This window comes from Coffea arabica, chromosome 11e (genome assembly GCF_036785885.1).
Source record: "Coffea arabica cultivar ET-39 chromosome 11e, Coffea Arabica ET-39 HiFi, whole genome shotgun sequence".
Lineage (NCBI taxonomy): Eukaryota > Viridiplantae > Streptophyta > Magnoliopsida > Gentianales > Rubiaceae > Coffea > Coffea arabica.
Genome location: NC_092331.1, coordinates 33,239,373 through 33,252,743, shown reverse-complemented (window position 1 = coordinate 33,252,743; position 13,371 = coordinate 33,239,373). Strand labels below are relative to the sequence as shown.

At 42.8% G+C, this 13,371-nt stretch overlaps 25 non-coding genes across 25 annotated transcripts; all 25 read right to left on the bottom strand.

Moving 5' to 3' along the window:
- Positions 1-198: 198 nt before the first annotated feature.
- On the bottom strand, positions 199-317 carry LOC140022383 (5S ribosomal RNA). The gene has a single exon (XR_011826365.1). It is a non-coding gene; the product is annotated as a 5S ribosomal RNA (ribosomal RNA).
- A 415-nt stretch (positions 318-732) lies between these two features.
- On the bottom strand, positions 733-851 carry LOC140022382 (5S ribosomal RNA). The gene has a single exon (XR_011826364.1). It is a non-coding gene; the product is annotated as a 5S ribosomal RNA (ribosomal RNA).
- Positions 852-1,267: 416 nt separating this feature from the next.
- LOC140021969 (5S ribosomal RNA) lies at positions 1,268-1,386 on the bottom strand. The gene has a single exon (XR_011825951.1). It is a non-coding gene; the product is annotated as a 5S ribosomal RNA (ribosomal RNA).
- A 417-nt stretch (positions 1,387-1,803) lies between these two features.
- Positions 1,804-1,922, bottom strand: LOC140022381 (5S ribosomal RNA). Its single transcript, XR_011826363.1, has one exon. It is a non-coding gene; the product is annotated as a 5S ribosomal RNA (ribosomal RNA).
- A 415-nt stretch (positions 1,923-2,337) lies between these two features.
- LOC140022379 (5S ribosomal RNA) lies at positions 2,338-2,456 on the bottom strand. The gene has a single exon (XR_011826361.1). It is a non-coding gene; the product is annotated as a 5S ribosomal RNA (ribosomal RNA).
- Positions 2,457-2,872: 416 nt separating this feature from the next.
- LOC140023863 (5S ribosomal RNA) lies at positions 2,873-2,991 on the bottom strand. The gene has a single exon (XR_011827828.1). It is a non-coding gene; the product is annotated as a 5S ribosomal RNA (ribosomal RNA).
- A 416-nt stretch (positions 2,992-3,407) lies between these two features.
- On the bottom strand, positions 3,408-3,526 carry LOC140021967 (5S ribosomal RNA). The gene has a single exon (XR_011825949.1). It is a non-coding gene; the product is annotated as a 5S ribosomal RNA (ribosomal RNA).
- Positions 3,527-3,943: 417 nt separating this feature from the next.
- LOC140022378 (5S ribosomal RNA) lies at positions 3,944-4,062 on the bottom strand. The gene has a single exon (XR_011826360.1). It is a non-coding gene; the product is annotated as a 5S ribosomal RNA (ribosomal RNA).
- Positions 4,063-4,477: 415 nt separating this feature from the next.
- Positions 4,478-4,596, bottom strand: LOC140022377 (5S ribosomal RNA). The gene has a single exon (XR_011826359.1). It is a non-coding gene; the product is annotated as a 5S ribosomal RNA (ribosomal RNA).
- A 416-nt stretch (positions 4,597-5,012) lies between these two features.
- LOC140022376 (5S ribosomal RNA) lies at positions 5,013-5,131 on the bottom strand. Its single transcript, XR_011826358.1, has one exon. It is a non-coding gene; the product is annotated as a 5S ribosomal RNA (ribosomal RNA).
- Positions 5,132-5,547: 416 nt separating this feature from the next.
- Positions 5,548-5,666, bottom strand: LOC140021966 (5S ribosomal RNA). The gene has a single exon (XR_011825948.1). It is a non-coding gene; the product is annotated as a 5S ribosomal RNA (ribosomal RNA).
- A 417-nt stretch (positions 5,667-6,083) lies between these two features.
- LOC140022375 (5S ribosomal RNA) lies at positions 6,084-6,202 on the bottom strand. Its single transcript, XR_011826357.1, has one exon. It is a non-coding gene; the product is annotated as a 5S ribosomal RNA (ribosomal RNA).
- Positions 6,203-6,618: 416 nt separating this feature from the next.
- Positions 6,619-6,737, bottom strand: LOC140021965 (5S ribosomal RNA). The gene has a single exon (XR_011825947.1). It is a non-coding gene; the product is annotated as a 5S ribosomal RNA (ribosomal RNA).
- Positions 6,738-7,154: 417 nt separating this feature from the next.
- Positions 7,155-7,273, bottom strand: LOC140022374 (5S ribosomal RNA). Its single transcript, XR_011826356.1, has one exon. It is a non-coding gene; the product is annotated as a 5S ribosomal RNA (ribosomal RNA).
- Positions 7,274-7,688: 415 nt separating this feature from the next.
- LOC140022373 (5S ribosomal RNA) lies at positions 7,689-7,807 on the bottom strand. Its single transcript, XR_011826355.1, has one exon. It is a non-coding gene; the product is annotated as a 5S ribosomal RNA (ribosomal RNA).
- Positions 7,808-8,223: 416 nt separating this feature from the next.
- Positions 8,224-8,342, bottom strand: LOC140022372 (5S ribosomal RNA). The gene has a single exon (XR_011826354.1). It is a non-coding gene; the product is annotated as a 5S ribosomal RNA (ribosomal RNA).
- A 416-nt stretch (positions 8,343-8,758) lies between these two features.
- Positions 8,759-8,877, bottom strand: LOC140022371 (5S ribosomal RNA). The gene has a single exon (XR_011826353.1). It is a non-coding gene; the product is annotated as a 5S ribosomal RNA (ribosomal RNA).
- A 416-nt stretch (positions 8,878-9,293) lies between these two features.
- LOC140022370 (5S ribosomal RNA) lies at positions 9,294-9,412 on the bottom strand. Its single transcript, XR_011826352.1, has one exon. It is a non-coding gene; the product is annotated as a 5S ribosomal RNA (ribosomal RNA).
- A 416-nt stretch (positions 9,413-9,828) lies between these two features.
- On the bottom strand, positions 9,829-9,947 carry LOC140022368 (5S ribosomal RNA). Its single transcript, XR_011826350.1, has one exon. It is a non-coding gene; the product is annotated as a 5S ribosomal RNA (ribosomal RNA).
- A 416-nt stretch (positions 9,948-10,363) lies between these two features.
- Positions 10,364-10,482, bottom strand: LOC140022367 (5S ribosomal RNA). The gene has a single exon (XR_011826349.1). It is a non-coding gene; the product is annotated as a 5S ribosomal RNA (ribosomal RNA).
- Positions 10,483-10,898: 416 nt separating this feature from the next.
- On the bottom strand, positions 10,899-11,017 carry LOC140022366 (5S ribosomal RNA). The gene has a single exon (XR_011826348.1). It is a non-coding gene; the product is annotated as a 5S ribosomal RNA (ribosomal RNA).
- A 415-nt stretch (positions 11,018-11,432) lies between these two features.
- Positions 11,433-11,551, bottom strand: LOC140022365 (5S ribosomal RNA). Its single transcript, XR_011826346.1, has one exon. It is a non-coding gene; the product is annotated as a 5S ribosomal RNA (ribosomal RNA).
- Positions 11,552-11,967: 416 nt separating this feature from the next.
- On the bottom strand, positions 11,968-12,086 carry LOC140022364 (5S ribosomal RNA). The gene has a single exon (XR_011826345.1). It is a non-coding gene; the product is annotated as a 5S ribosomal RNA (ribosomal RNA).
- Positions 12,087-12,502: 416 nt separating this feature from the next.
- Positions 12,503-12,621, bottom strand: LOC140022362 (5S ribosomal RNA). The gene has a single exon (XR_011826343.1). It is a non-coding gene; the product is annotated as a 5S ribosomal RNA (ribosomal RNA).
- Positions 12,622-13,037: 416 nt separating this feature from the next.
- On the bottom strand, positions 13,038-13,156 carry LOC140022360 (5S ribosomal RNA). Its single transcript, XR_011826342.1, has one exon. It is a non-coding gene; the product is annotated as a 5S ribosomal RNA (ribosomal RNA).
- Between the last annotated feature and the right edge of the window lie 215 nt (positions 13,157-13,371).

The following is a 13,371-nucleotide window of genomic DNA, read 5'->3' as shown; positions in this document are numbered from 1 at the left end:
CTGATACATTTGCGCCGACAAATTTGAGCGACGATCCGGGCTTTGATCGAGCCGTACCGTTCCTGATTTGTCTCGCGCCTTCAGATCCTCCTTCACGCTTCGACAAGAAGCAAAATATTAAGCAATCGTTCCGACGGAGCTAAATTACTACAGGATAAAGAACGAATAGGAAATTTGGATTTCGAAACAAAAAAGAGAGGGGTGCAACACGAGGACTTCCCAGGGGGTCACCAATCCAAGTACTACTCTCGCCCAAACACGCTTAATTTCGAAGTTCTGATGGGATCCGGTGCATTAGTGCTGGTATGATCGCACCCGCCATATTCCTTTCGCTTTATTCTTTTAAACTACCCCGTCCTGCGAAGCAGTGTGGCTTTTCTAGACCGAAATTCATTTTAAGCGTCAATTCAAGCATTTTCCTATTATCCTTTTATTTGTTTGCTTTCATATTTTTTTTTGTTATTGATTTGCCCCCTGTTTTTTCCATCATCCCGCAACTCTAAATTATCATGAAATCAATCCTTCACGCTTGCGCTGATACATTTGCGCCGACAAATTTGAGCGACGATCCGGGCTTTGATCGAGCCGTACCGTTCCTGATTTGTCTCGCGCCTTCAGATCCTCCTTCAGCCTTCGACAAGAAGCAAAATATTAAGCAATCGTTCCGACGGAGCTAAATTACTACAGGATAAAGAACGAATAGGAAATTTGGATTTCGAAACAAAAAAGAGAGGGGTGCAACACGAGGACTTCCCAGGGGGTCACCAATCCAAGTACTACTCTCGCCCAAACACGCTTAATTTCGAAGTTCTGATGGGATCCGGTGCATTAGTGCTGGTATGATCGCACCCGCCATATTCCTTTCGCTTTATTCTTTTAAACTACCCCGTCCTGCGAAGCAGTGTGGCTTTTCTAGACCGAAATTAATTTTAAGCGTCAATTCAAGCATTTTCCTATTATCCTTTTATTTATTTGCTTTCATAATTTTTTTTGTTATTGATTTGCCCCCTGTTTTTTTCCATCATCCCGCAACTCTACATTATCATGAAATCAATCCTTCACGCTTGCACTGATACATTTGCGCCGACAAATTTGAGCGACGATCCGGGCTTTGATCGAGCCGTACCGTTCCTGATTTGTCTCGCGCCTTCAGATCCTCCTTCACGCTTCGACAAGAAGCAAAATATTAAGCAATCGTTCCGACGGAGCTAAATTACTACAGGATAAAGAACGAATAGAAAATTTGAATTTCGAAACAAAAAAGAGAGGGGTGCAACAAGAGGAATTCCCTGGGGGTCACCCATCCTAGCACTACTCTCGCCCAAGCATGCTTAACTTCGGAGTTCTGATGGGATCCGGTGCATTAGTGCTGGTATGATCGCACCCGCCATGTTCCTTTCACTTTATTCTTTTAAACTACCCCGTCCTGCGAAGCAGTGTGGCTTTTCTAGACCGAAATTCATTTTAAGCGTCAATTCAAGCGTTTTCCTATTATCCTTTTATTTATTTGCTTTCATATTTTTTTTTTGTTATTGATTTGCCCCCTGTTTTTTTCCATCATCCCGCAACTCTAAATTATCATGAAATCAATCCTTCACGCTTGCGCTGATACATTTGCGCCGACAAATTTGAGCGACGATCCGGGCTTTGATCGAGCCGTACCGTTCCTGATTTGTCTCGCGCCTTCAGATCCTCCTTCACGCTTCGACAAGAAGCAAAATATTAAGCAATCGTTCCGACGGAGCTAAATTACTACAGGATAAAGAACGAATAGGAAATTTGGATTTCGAAACAAAAAAGAGAGGGGTGCAACACGAGGACTTCCCAGGGGGTCACCAATCCAAGTACTACTCTCGCCCAAACACGCTTAATTTCGAAGTTCTGATGGGATCCGGTGCATTAGTGCTGGTATGATCGCACCCGCCATATTCCTTTCACTTTATTCTTTTAAACTACCCCGTCCTGCGAAGCAGTGTGGCTTTTCTAGACCGAAATTCATTTTAAGCGTCAATTCAAGCATTTTCCTATTATCCTTTTATTTATTTGCTTTCATATTTTTTTTTGTTATTGATTTGCCCCCTGTTTTTTCCATCATCCCGCAACTCTAAATTATCATGAAATCAATCCTTCACGCTTGCGCTGATACATTTGCGCCGACAAATTTGAGCGACGATCCGGGCTTTGATCGAGCCGTACCGTTCCTGATTTGTCTCGCGCCTTCAGATCCTCCTTCACGCTTCGACAAGAAGCAAAATATTAAGCAATCGTTCCGACGGAGCTAAATTACTACAGGATAAAGAACGAATAGGAAATTTGGATTTCGAAACAAAAAAGAGAGGGGTGCAACACGAGGACTTCCCAGGGGGTCACCAATCCAAGTACTACTCTCGCCCAAACACGCTTAATTTCGAAGTTCTGATGGGATCCGGTGCATTAGTGCTGGTATGATCGCACCCGCCATATTCCTTTCGCTTTATTCTTTTAAACTACCCAGTCCTGCGAAGCAGTGTGGCTTTTCTAGACCGAAATTCATTTTAAGCGTCAATTCAAGCATTTTCCTATTATCCTTTTATTTATTTGCTTTCATAACTTTTTTTGTTATTGATTTGCCCCCTGTTTTTTTCCATCATCCCGCAACTCTACATTATCATGAAATCAATCCTTCACGCTTGCGCTGATACATTTGCGCCGACAAATTTGATCGACGATCCGGGCTTTGATCGAGCCGTACCGTTCCTGATTTGTCTCGCGCCTTCAGATCCTCCTTCAGCCTTCGACAAGAAGCAAAATATTAAGCAATCGTTCCGACGGAGCTAAATTACTACAGGATAAAGAACGAATAGGAAATTTGGATTTCGAAACAAAAAAGAGAGGGGTGCAACACGAGGACTTCCCAGGGGGTCACCAATCCAAGTACTACTCTCGCCCAAACACGCTTAATTTCGAAGTTCTGATGGGATCCGGTGCATTAGTGCTGGCATGATCGCACCCGCCATATTCCTTTCGCTTTATTCTTTTAAACTACCCCGTCCTGCGAAGCAGTGTGGCTTTTCTAGACCGAAATTAATTTTAAGCGTCAATTCAAGCATTTTCCTATTATCCTTTTATTTATTTGCTTTCATAATTTTTTTTGTTATTGATTTGCCCCCTGTTTTGTTCCATCATCCCGCAACTCTACATTATCATGAAATCAATCCTTCACGCTTGCACTGATACATTTGCGCCGACAAATTTGAGCGACGATCCGGGCTTTGATCGAGCCGTACCGTTCCTGATTTGTCTCGCGCCTTCAGATCCTCCTTCACGCTTCGACAAGAAGCAAAATATTAAGCAATCGTTCCGACGGAGCTAAATTACTACAGGATAAAGAACGAATAGAAAATTTGAATTTCGAAACAAAAAAGAGAGGGGTGCAACAAGAGGAATTCCCTGGGGGTCACCCATCCTAGCACTACTCTCGCCCAAGCATGCTTAACTTCGGAGTTCTGATGGGATCCGGTGCATTAGTGCTGGTATGATCGCACCCGCCATGTTCCTTTCACTTTATTCTTTTAAACTACCCCGTCCTGCGAAGCAGTGTGGCTTTTCTAGACCGAAATTCATTTTAAGCGTCAATTCAAGCGTTTTCCTATTATCCTTTTATTTATTTGCTTTCATATTTTTTTTTTGTTATTGATTTGCCCCCTGTTTTTTTCCATCATCCCGCAACTCTAAATTATCATGAAATCAATCCTTCACGCTTGCGCTGATACATTTGCGCCGACAAATTTGAGCGACGATCCGGGCTTTGATCGAGCCGTACCGTTCCTGATTTGTCTCGCGCCTTCAGATCCTCCTTCACGCTTCGACAAGAAGCAAAATATTAAGCAATCGTTCCGACGGAGCTAAATTACTACAGGATAAAGAACGAATAGGAAATTTGGATTTCGAAACAAAAAAGAGAGGGGTGCAACACGAGGACTTCCCAGGGGGTCACCAATCCAAGTACTACTCTCGCCCAAACACGCTTAATTTCGAAGTTCTGATGGGATCCGGTGCATTAGTGCTGGTATGATCGCACCCGCCATATTCCTTTCGCTTTATTCTTTTAAACTACCCCGTCCTGCGAAGCAGTGTGGCTTTTCTAGACCGAAATTCATTTTAAGCGTCAATTCAAGCATTTTCCTATTATCCTTTTATTTATTTGCTTTCATATTTTTTTTTGTTATTGATTTGCCCCCTGTTTTTTCCATCATCCCGCAACTCTAAATTATCATGAAATCAATCCTTCACGCTTGCGCTGATACATTTGCGCCGACAAATTTGAGCGACGATCCGGGCTTTGATCGAGCCGTACCGTTCCTGATTTGTCTCGCGCCTTCAGATCCTCCTTCACGCTTCGACAAGAAGCAAAATATTAAGCAATCGTTCCGACGGAGCTAAATTACTACAGGATAAAGAACGAATAGGAAATTTGGATTTCGAAACAAAAAAGAGAGGGGTGCAACACGAGGACTTCCCAGGGGGTCACCAATCCAAGTACTACTCTCGCCCAAACACGCTTAATTTCGAAGTTCTGATGGGATCCGGTGCATTAGTGCTGGTATGATCGCACCCGCCATATTCCTTTCGCTTTATTCTTTTAAACTACCCCGTCCTGCGAAGCAGTGTGGCTTTTCTAGACCGAAATTCATTTTAAGCGTCAATTCAAGCATTTTCCTATTATCCTTTTATTTATTTGCTTTCATAATTTTTTTTGTTATTGATTTGCCCCCTGTTTTTTTCCATCATCCCGCAACTCTACATTATCATGAAATCAATCCTTCACGCTTGCGCTGATACATTTGCGCCGACAAATTTGATCGACGATCCGGGCTTTGATCGAGCCGTACCGTTCCTGATTTGTCTCGCGCCTTCAGATCCTCCTTCAGCCTTCGACAAGAAGCAAAATATTAAGCAATCGTTCCGACGGAGCTAAATTACTACAGGATAAAGAACGAATAGGAAATTTGGATTTCGAAACAAAAAAGAGAGGGGTGCAACACGAGGACTTCCCAGGGGGTCACCAATCCAAGTACTACTCTCGCCCAAACACGCTTAATTTCGAAGTTCTGATGGGATCCGGTGCATTAGTGCTGGTATGATCGCACCCGCCATATTCCTTTCGCTTTATTCTTTTAAACTACCCCGTCCTGCGAAGCAGTGTGGCTTTTCTAGACCGAAATTAATTTTAAGCGTCAATTCAAGCATTTTCCTATTATCCTTTTATTTATTTGCTTTCATAATTTTTTTTGTTATTGATTTGCCCCCTGTTTTTTTCCATCATCCCGCAACTCTACATTATCATGAAATCAATCCTTCACGCTTGCACTGATACATTTGCGCCGACAAATTTGAGCGACGATCCGGGCTTTGATCGAGCCGTACCGTTCATGATTTGTCTCGCGCCTTCAGATCCTCCTTCACGCTTCGACAAGAAGCAAAATATTAAGCAATCGTTCCGACGGAGCTAAATTACTACAGGATAAAGAACGAATAGAAAATTTGAATTTCGAAACAAAAAAGAGAGGGGTGCAACAAGAGGAATTCCCTGGGGGTCACCCATCCTAGCACTACTCTCGCCCAAGCATGCTTAACTTCGGAGTTCTGATGGGATCCGGTGCATTAGTGCTGGTATGATCGCACCCGCCATGTTCCTTTCGCTTTATTCTTTTAAACTACCCCGTCCTGCGAAGCAGTGTGGCTTTTCTAGACCGAAATTCATTTTAAGCGTCAATTCAAGCGTTTTCCTATTATCCTTTTATTTATTTGCTTTCATATTTTTTTTTTGTTATTGATTTGCCCCCTGTTTTTTTCCATCATCCCGCAACTCTAAATTATCATGAAATCAATCCTTCACGCTTGCGCTGATACATTTGCGCCGACAAATTTGAGCGACGATCCGGGCTTTGATCGAGCCGTACCGTTCCTGATTTGTCTCGCGCCTTCAGATCCTCCTTCACGCTTCGACAAGAAGCAAAATATTAAGCAATCGTTCCGACGGAGCTAAATTACTACAGGATAAAGAACGAATAGGAAATTTGGATTTCGAAACAAAAAAGAGAGGGGTGCAACACGAGGACTTCCCAGGGGGTCACCAATCCAAGTACTACTCTCGCCCAAACACGCTTAATTTCGAAGTTCTGATGGGATCCGGTGCATTAGTGCTGGTATGATCGCACCCGCCATATTTCTTTCGCTTTATTCTTTTAAACTACCCCGTCCTGCGAAGCAGTGTGGCTTTTCTAGACCGAAATTCATTTTAAGCGTCAATTCAAGCATTTTCCTATTATCCTTTTATTTATTTGCTTTCATATTTTTTTTTGTTATTGATTTGCCCCCTGTTTTTTTCCATCATCCCGCAACTCTAAATTATCATGAAATCAATCATTCACGCTTGCGCTGATACATTTGCGCCGACAAATTTGAGCGACGATCCGGGCTTTGATCGAGCCGTACCGTTCCTGATTTGTCTCGCGCCATCAGATCCTCCTTCACGCTTCGACAAGAAGCAAAATATTAAGCAATCGTTCCGACGGAGCTAAATTACTACAGGATAAAGAACGAATAGAAAATTTGAATTTCGAAACAAAAAAGAGAGGGGTGCAACAAGAGGAATTCCCTGGGGGTCACCCATCCTAGCACTACTCTCGCCCAAGCATGCTTAACTTCGGAGTTCTGATGGGATCCGGTGCATTAGTGCTGGTATGATCGCACCCGCCATGTTCCTTTCGCTTTATTCTTTTAAACTACCCCGTCCTGCGAAGCAGTGTGGCTTTTCTAGACCGAAATTCATTTTAAGCGTCAATTCAAGCGTTTTCCTATTATCCTTTTATTTATTTGCTTTCATATTTTTTTTTTGTTATTGATTTGCCCCCTGTTTTTTTCCATCATCCCGCAACTCTAAATTATCATGAAATCAATCCTTCACGCTTGCGCTGATACATTTGCGCCGACAAATTTGAGCGACGATCCGGGCTTTGATCGAGCCGTACCGTTCCTGATTTGTCTCGCGCCTTCAGATCCTCCTTCACGCTTCGACAAGAAGCAAAATATTAAGCAATCGTTCCGACGGAGCTAAATTACTACAGGATAAAGAACGAATAGGAAATTTGGATTTCGAAACAAAAAAGAGAGGGGTGCAACACGAGGACTTCCCAGGGGGTCACCAATCCAAGTACTACTCTCGCCCAAACACGCTTAATTTCGAAGTTCTGATGGGATCCGGTGCATTAGTGCTGGTATGATCGCACCCGCCATATTCCTTTCGCTTTATTCTTTTAAACTACCCCGTCCTGCGAAGCAGTGTGGCTTTTCTAGACCGAAATTCATTTTAAGCGTCAATTCAAGCATTTTCCTATTATCCTTTTATTTGTTTGCTTTCATATTTTTTTTTGTTATTGATTTGCCCCCTGTTTTTTCCATCATCCCGCAACTCTAAATTATCATGAAATCAATCCTTCACGCTTGCGCTGATACATTTGCGCCGACAAATTTGAGCGACGATCCGGGCTTTGATCGAGCCGTACCGTTCCTGATTTGTCTCGCGCCATCAGATCCTCCTTCACGCTTCGACAAGAAGCAAAATATTAAGCAATCGTTCCGACGGAGCTAAATTACTACAGGATAAAGAACGAATAGGAAATTTGGATTTCGAAACAAAAAAGAGAGGGGTGCAACACGAGGACTTCCCAGGGGGTCACCAATCCAAGTACTACTCTCGCCCAAACACGCTTAATTTCGAAGTTCTGATGGGATCCGGTGCATTAGTGCTGGTATGATCGCACCCGCCATATTCCTTTCGCTTTATTCTTTTAAACTACCCCGTCCTGCGAAGCAGTGTGGCTTTTCTAGACCGAAATTCATTTTAAGCGTCAATTCAAGCATTTTCCTATTATCCTTTTATTTATTTGCTTTCATATTTTTTTTTGTTATTGATTTGCCCCCTGTTTTTTTCCATCATCCCGCAACTCTAAATTATCATGAAATCAATCCTTCACGCTTGCGCTGATACATTTGCGCCGACAAATTTGAGCGACGATCCGGGCTTTGATCGAGCCGTACCGTTCCTGATTTGTCTCGCGCCTTCAGATCCTCCTTCACGCTTCGACAAGAAGCAAAATATTAAGCAATCGTTCCGACGGAGCTAAATTACTACAGGATAAAGAACGAATAGGAAATTTGGATTTCGAAACAAAAAAGAGAGGGGTGCAACACGAGGACTTCCCAGGGGGTCACCAATCCAAGTACTACTCTCGCCCAAACACGCTTAATTTCGAAGTTCTGATGGGATCCGGTGCATTAGTGCTGGTATGATCGCACCCGCCATATTCCTTTCGCTTTATTCTTTTAAACTACCCCGTCCTGCGAAGCAGTGTGGCTTTTCTAGACCGAAATTCATTTTAAGCGTCAATTCAAGCATTTTCCTATTATCCTTTTATTTATTTGCTTTCATATTTTTTTTTGTTATTGATTTGCCCCCTGTTTTTTTCCATCATCCCGCAACTCTAAATTATCATGAAATCAATCATTCACGCTTGCGCTGATACATTTGCGCCGACAAATTTGAGCGACGATCCGGGCTTTGATCGAGCCGTACCGTTCCTGATTTGTCTCGCGCCTTCAGATCCTCCTTCACGCTTCGACAAGAAGCAAAATATTAAGCAATCGTTCCGACGGAGCTAAATTACTACAGGATAAAGAACGAATAGGAAATTTGGATTTCGAAACAAAAAAGAGAGGGGTGCAACACGAGGACTTCCCAGGGGGTCACCAATCCAAGTACTACTCTCGCCCAAACACGCTTAATTTCGAAGTTCTGATGGGATCCGGTGCATTAGTGCTGGTATGATCGCACCCGCCATATTTCTTTCGCTTTATTCTTTTAAACTACCCCGTCCTGCGAAGCAGTGTGGCTTTTCTAGACCGAAATTCATTTTAAGCGTCAATTCAAGCATTTTCCTATTATCCTTTTATTTATTTGCTTTCATATTTTTTTTTGTTATTGATTTGCCCCCTGTTTTTTTCCATCATCCCGCAACTCTAAATTATCATGAAATCAATCATTCACGCTTGCGCTGATACATTTGCGCCGACAAATTTGAGCGACGATCCGGGCTTTGATCGAGCCGTACCGTTCCTGATTTGTCTCGCGCCTTCAGATCCTCCTTCACGCTTCGACAAGAAGCAAAATATTAAGCAATCGTTCCGACGGAGCTAAATTACTATAGGATAAAGAACGAATAGGAAATTTGGATTTCGAAACAAAAAAGAGAGGGGTGCAACACGAGGACTTCCCAGGGGGTCACCAATCCAAGTACTACTCTCGCCCAAACACGCTTAATTTCGAAGTTCTGATGGGATCCGGTGCATTAGTGCTGGTATGATCGCACCCGCCATATTCCTTTCGCTTTATTCTTTTAAACTACCCAGTCCTGCGAAGCAGTGTGGCTTTTCTAGACCGAAATTCATTTTAAGCGTCAATTCAAGCATTTTCCTATTATCCTTTTATTTATTTGCTTTCATAATTTTTTTTGTTATTGATTTGCCCCCTGTTTTTTTCCATCATCCCGCAACTCTACATTATCATGAAATCAATCCTTCACGCTTGCGCTGATACATTTGCGCCGACAAATTTGAGCGACGATCCGGGCTTTGATCGAGCCGTACCGTTCCTGATTTGTCTCGCGCCTTCAGATCCTCCTTCACGCTTCGACAAGAAGCAAAATATTAAGCAATCGTTCCGACGGAGCTAAATTACTACAGGATAAAGAACGAATAGGAAATTTGGATTTCGAAACAAAAAAGAGAGGGGTGCAACACGAGGACTTCCCAGGGGGTCACCAATCCAAGTACTACTCTCGCCCAAACACGCTTAATTTCGAAGTTCTGATGGGATCCGGTGCATTAGTGCTGGTATGATCGCACCCGCCATATTCCTTTCGCTTTATTCTTTTAAACTACCCAGTCCTGCGAAGCAGTGTGGCTTTTCTAGACCGAAATTCATTTTAAGCGTCAATTCAAGCATTTTCCTATTATCCTTTTATTTATTTGCTTTCATAACTTTTTTTGTTATTGATTTGCCCCCTGTTTTTTTCCATCATCCCGCAACTCTACATTATCATGAAATCAATCCTTCACGCTTGCGCTGATACATTTGCGCCGACAAATTTGATCGACGATCCGGGCTTTGATCGAGCCGTACCGTTCCTGATTTGTCTCGCTCCTTCAGATCCTCCTTCAGCCTTCGACAAGAAGCAAAATATTAAGCAATCGTTCCGACGGAGCTAAATTACTACAGGATAAAGAACGAATAGGAAATTTGGATTTCGAAACAAAAAAGAGAGGGGTGCAACACGAGGACTTCCCAGGGGGTCACCAATCCAAGTACTACTCTCGCCCAAACACGCTTAATTTCGAAGTTCTGATGGGATCCGGTGCATTAGTGCTGGTATGATCGCACCCGCCATATTCCTTTCGCTTTATTCTTTTAAACTACCCCGTCCTGCGAAGCAGTGTGGCTTTTCTAGACCGAAATTAATTTTAAGCGTCAATTCAAGCATTTTCCTATTATCCTTTTATTTATTTGCTTTCATAATTTTTTTTGTTATTGATTTGCCCCCTGTTTTTTTCCATCATCCCGCAACTCTACATTATCATGAAATCAATCCTTCACGCTTGCACTGATACATTTGCGCCGACAAATTTGAGCGACGATCCGGGCTTTGATCGAGCCGTACCGTTCCTGATTTGTCTCGCGCCTTCAGATCCTCCTTCACACTTCGACAAGAAGCAAAATATTAAACAATCGTTCCGACGGAGCTAAATTACTACAGGATAAAGAACGAATAGGAAATTTGGATTTCGAAACAAAAAAGAGAGGGGTGCAACACGAGGACTTCCCAGGGGGTCACCAATCCAAGTACTACTCTCGCCCAAACACGCTTAATTTCGAAGTTCTGATGGGATCCGGTGCATTAGTGCTGGTATGATCGCACCCGCCATATTCCTTTCGCTTTATTCTTTTAAACTACCCCGTCCTGCGAAGCAGTGTGGCTTTTCTAGACCGAAATTCATTTTAAGCGTCAATTCAAGCATTTTCCTATTATCCTTTTATTTATTTGCTTTCATATTTTTTTTGTTATTGATTTGCCCCCTGTTTTTTTCCATCATCCCGCAACTCTAAATTATCATGAAATCAATCCTTCACGCTTGCGCTGATACATTTGCGCCGACAAATTTGAGCGACGATCCGGGCTTTGATCGCGCCGTACCGTTCCTGATTTGTCTCGCGCCTTCAGATCCTCCTTCACGCTTCGACAAGAAGCAAAATATTAAGCAATCGTTCCGACGGAGCTAAATTACTACAGGATAAAGAACGAATAGGAAATTTGGATTTCGAAACAAAAAAGAGAGGGGTGCAACACGAGGACTTCCCAGGGGGTCACCAATCCAAGTACTACTCTCGCCCAAACACGCTTAATTTCGAAGTTCTGATGGGATCCGGTGCATTAGTGCTGGTATGATCGCACCCGCCATATTCCTTTCGCTTTATTCTTTTAAACTACCCCGTCCTGCGAAGCAGTGTGGCTTTTCTAGACCGAAATTCATTTTAAGCGTCAATTCAAGCATTTTCCTATTATCCTTTTATTTATTTGCTTTCATATTTTTTTTTGTTATTGATTTGCCCCCTGTTTTTTTCCATCATCCCGCAACTCTAAATTATCATGAAATCAATCATTCACGCTTGCGCTGATACATTTGCGCCGACAAATTTGAGCGACGATCCGGGCTTTGATCGAGCCGTACCGTTCCTGATTTCTCTCGCGCCTTCAGATCCTCCTTCACGCTTCGACAAGAAGCAAAATATTAAGCAATCGTTCCGACGGAGCTAAATTACTACAGGATAAAGAACGAATAGGAAATTTGGATTTCGAAACAAAAAAGAGAGGGGTGCAACACGAGGACTTCCCAGGGGGTCACCAATCCAAGTACTACTCTCGCCCAAACACGCTTAATTTCGAAGTTCTGATGGGATCCGGTGCATTAGTGCTGGTATGATCGCACCCGCCATATTCCTTTCGCTTTATTCTTTTAAACTACCCCGTCCTGCGAAGCAGTGTGGCTTTTCTAGACCGAAATTCATTTTAAGCGTCAATTCAAGCATTTTCCTATTATCCTTTTATTTATTTGCTTTCATATTTTTTTTTGTTATTGATTTGCCCCCTGTTTTTTTCCATCATCCCGCAACTCTAAATTATCATGAAATCAATCATTCACGCTTGCGCTGATACATTTGCGCCGACAAATTTGAGCGACGATCCGGGCTTTGATCGAGCCGTACCGTTCCTGATTTGTCTCGCGCCTTCAGATCCTCCTTCACGCTTCGACAAGAAGCAAAATATTAAGCAATCGTTCCGACGGAGCTAAATTACTACAGGATAAAGAACGAATAGGAAATTTGGATTTCGAAACAAAAAAGAGAGGGGTGCAACACGAGGACTTCCCAGGGGGTCACCAATCCAAGTACTACTCTCGCCCAAACACGCTTAATTTCGAAGTTCTGATGGGATCCGGTGCATTAGTGCTGGTATGATCGCACCCGCCATATTCCTTTCGCTTTATTCTTTTAAACTACCCCGTCCTGCGAAGCAGTGTGGCTTTTCTAGACCGAAATTCATTTTAAGCGTCAATTCAAGCATTTTCCTATTATCCTTTTATTTATTTGCTTTCATATTTTTTTTTGTTATTGATTTGCCCCCTGTTTTTTTCCATCATCCCGCAACTCTAAATTATCATGAAATCAATCCTTCACGCTTGCGCAGATACATTTGCGCCGACAAATTTGAGCGACGATCCGGGCTTTGATCGAGCCGTACCGTTCCTGATTTGTCTCGCGCCTTCAGATCCTCCTTCACGCTTCGACAAGAAGCAAAATATTAAGCAATCGTTCCGACGGAGCTAAATTACTACAGGATAAAGAACGAATAGGAAATTTGGATTTCGAAACAAAAAAGAGAGGGGTGCAACACGAGGACTTCCCAGGGGGTCACCAATCCAAGTACTACTCTCGCCCAAACACGCTTAATTTCGAAGTTCTGATGGGATCCGGTGCATTAGTGCTGGTATGATCGCACCCGCCATATTCCTTTCGCTTTATTCTTTTAAACTACCCAGTCCTGCGAAGCAGTGTGGCTTTTCTAGACCGAAATTCATTTTAAGCGTCAATTCAAGCATTTTCCTATTATCCTTTTATTTATTTGCTTTCATAACTTTTTTTGTTATTGATTTGCCCCCTGTTTTTTTCCATCATCCCGCAACTCTACATTATCATGAAATCAATCCTTCACGCTT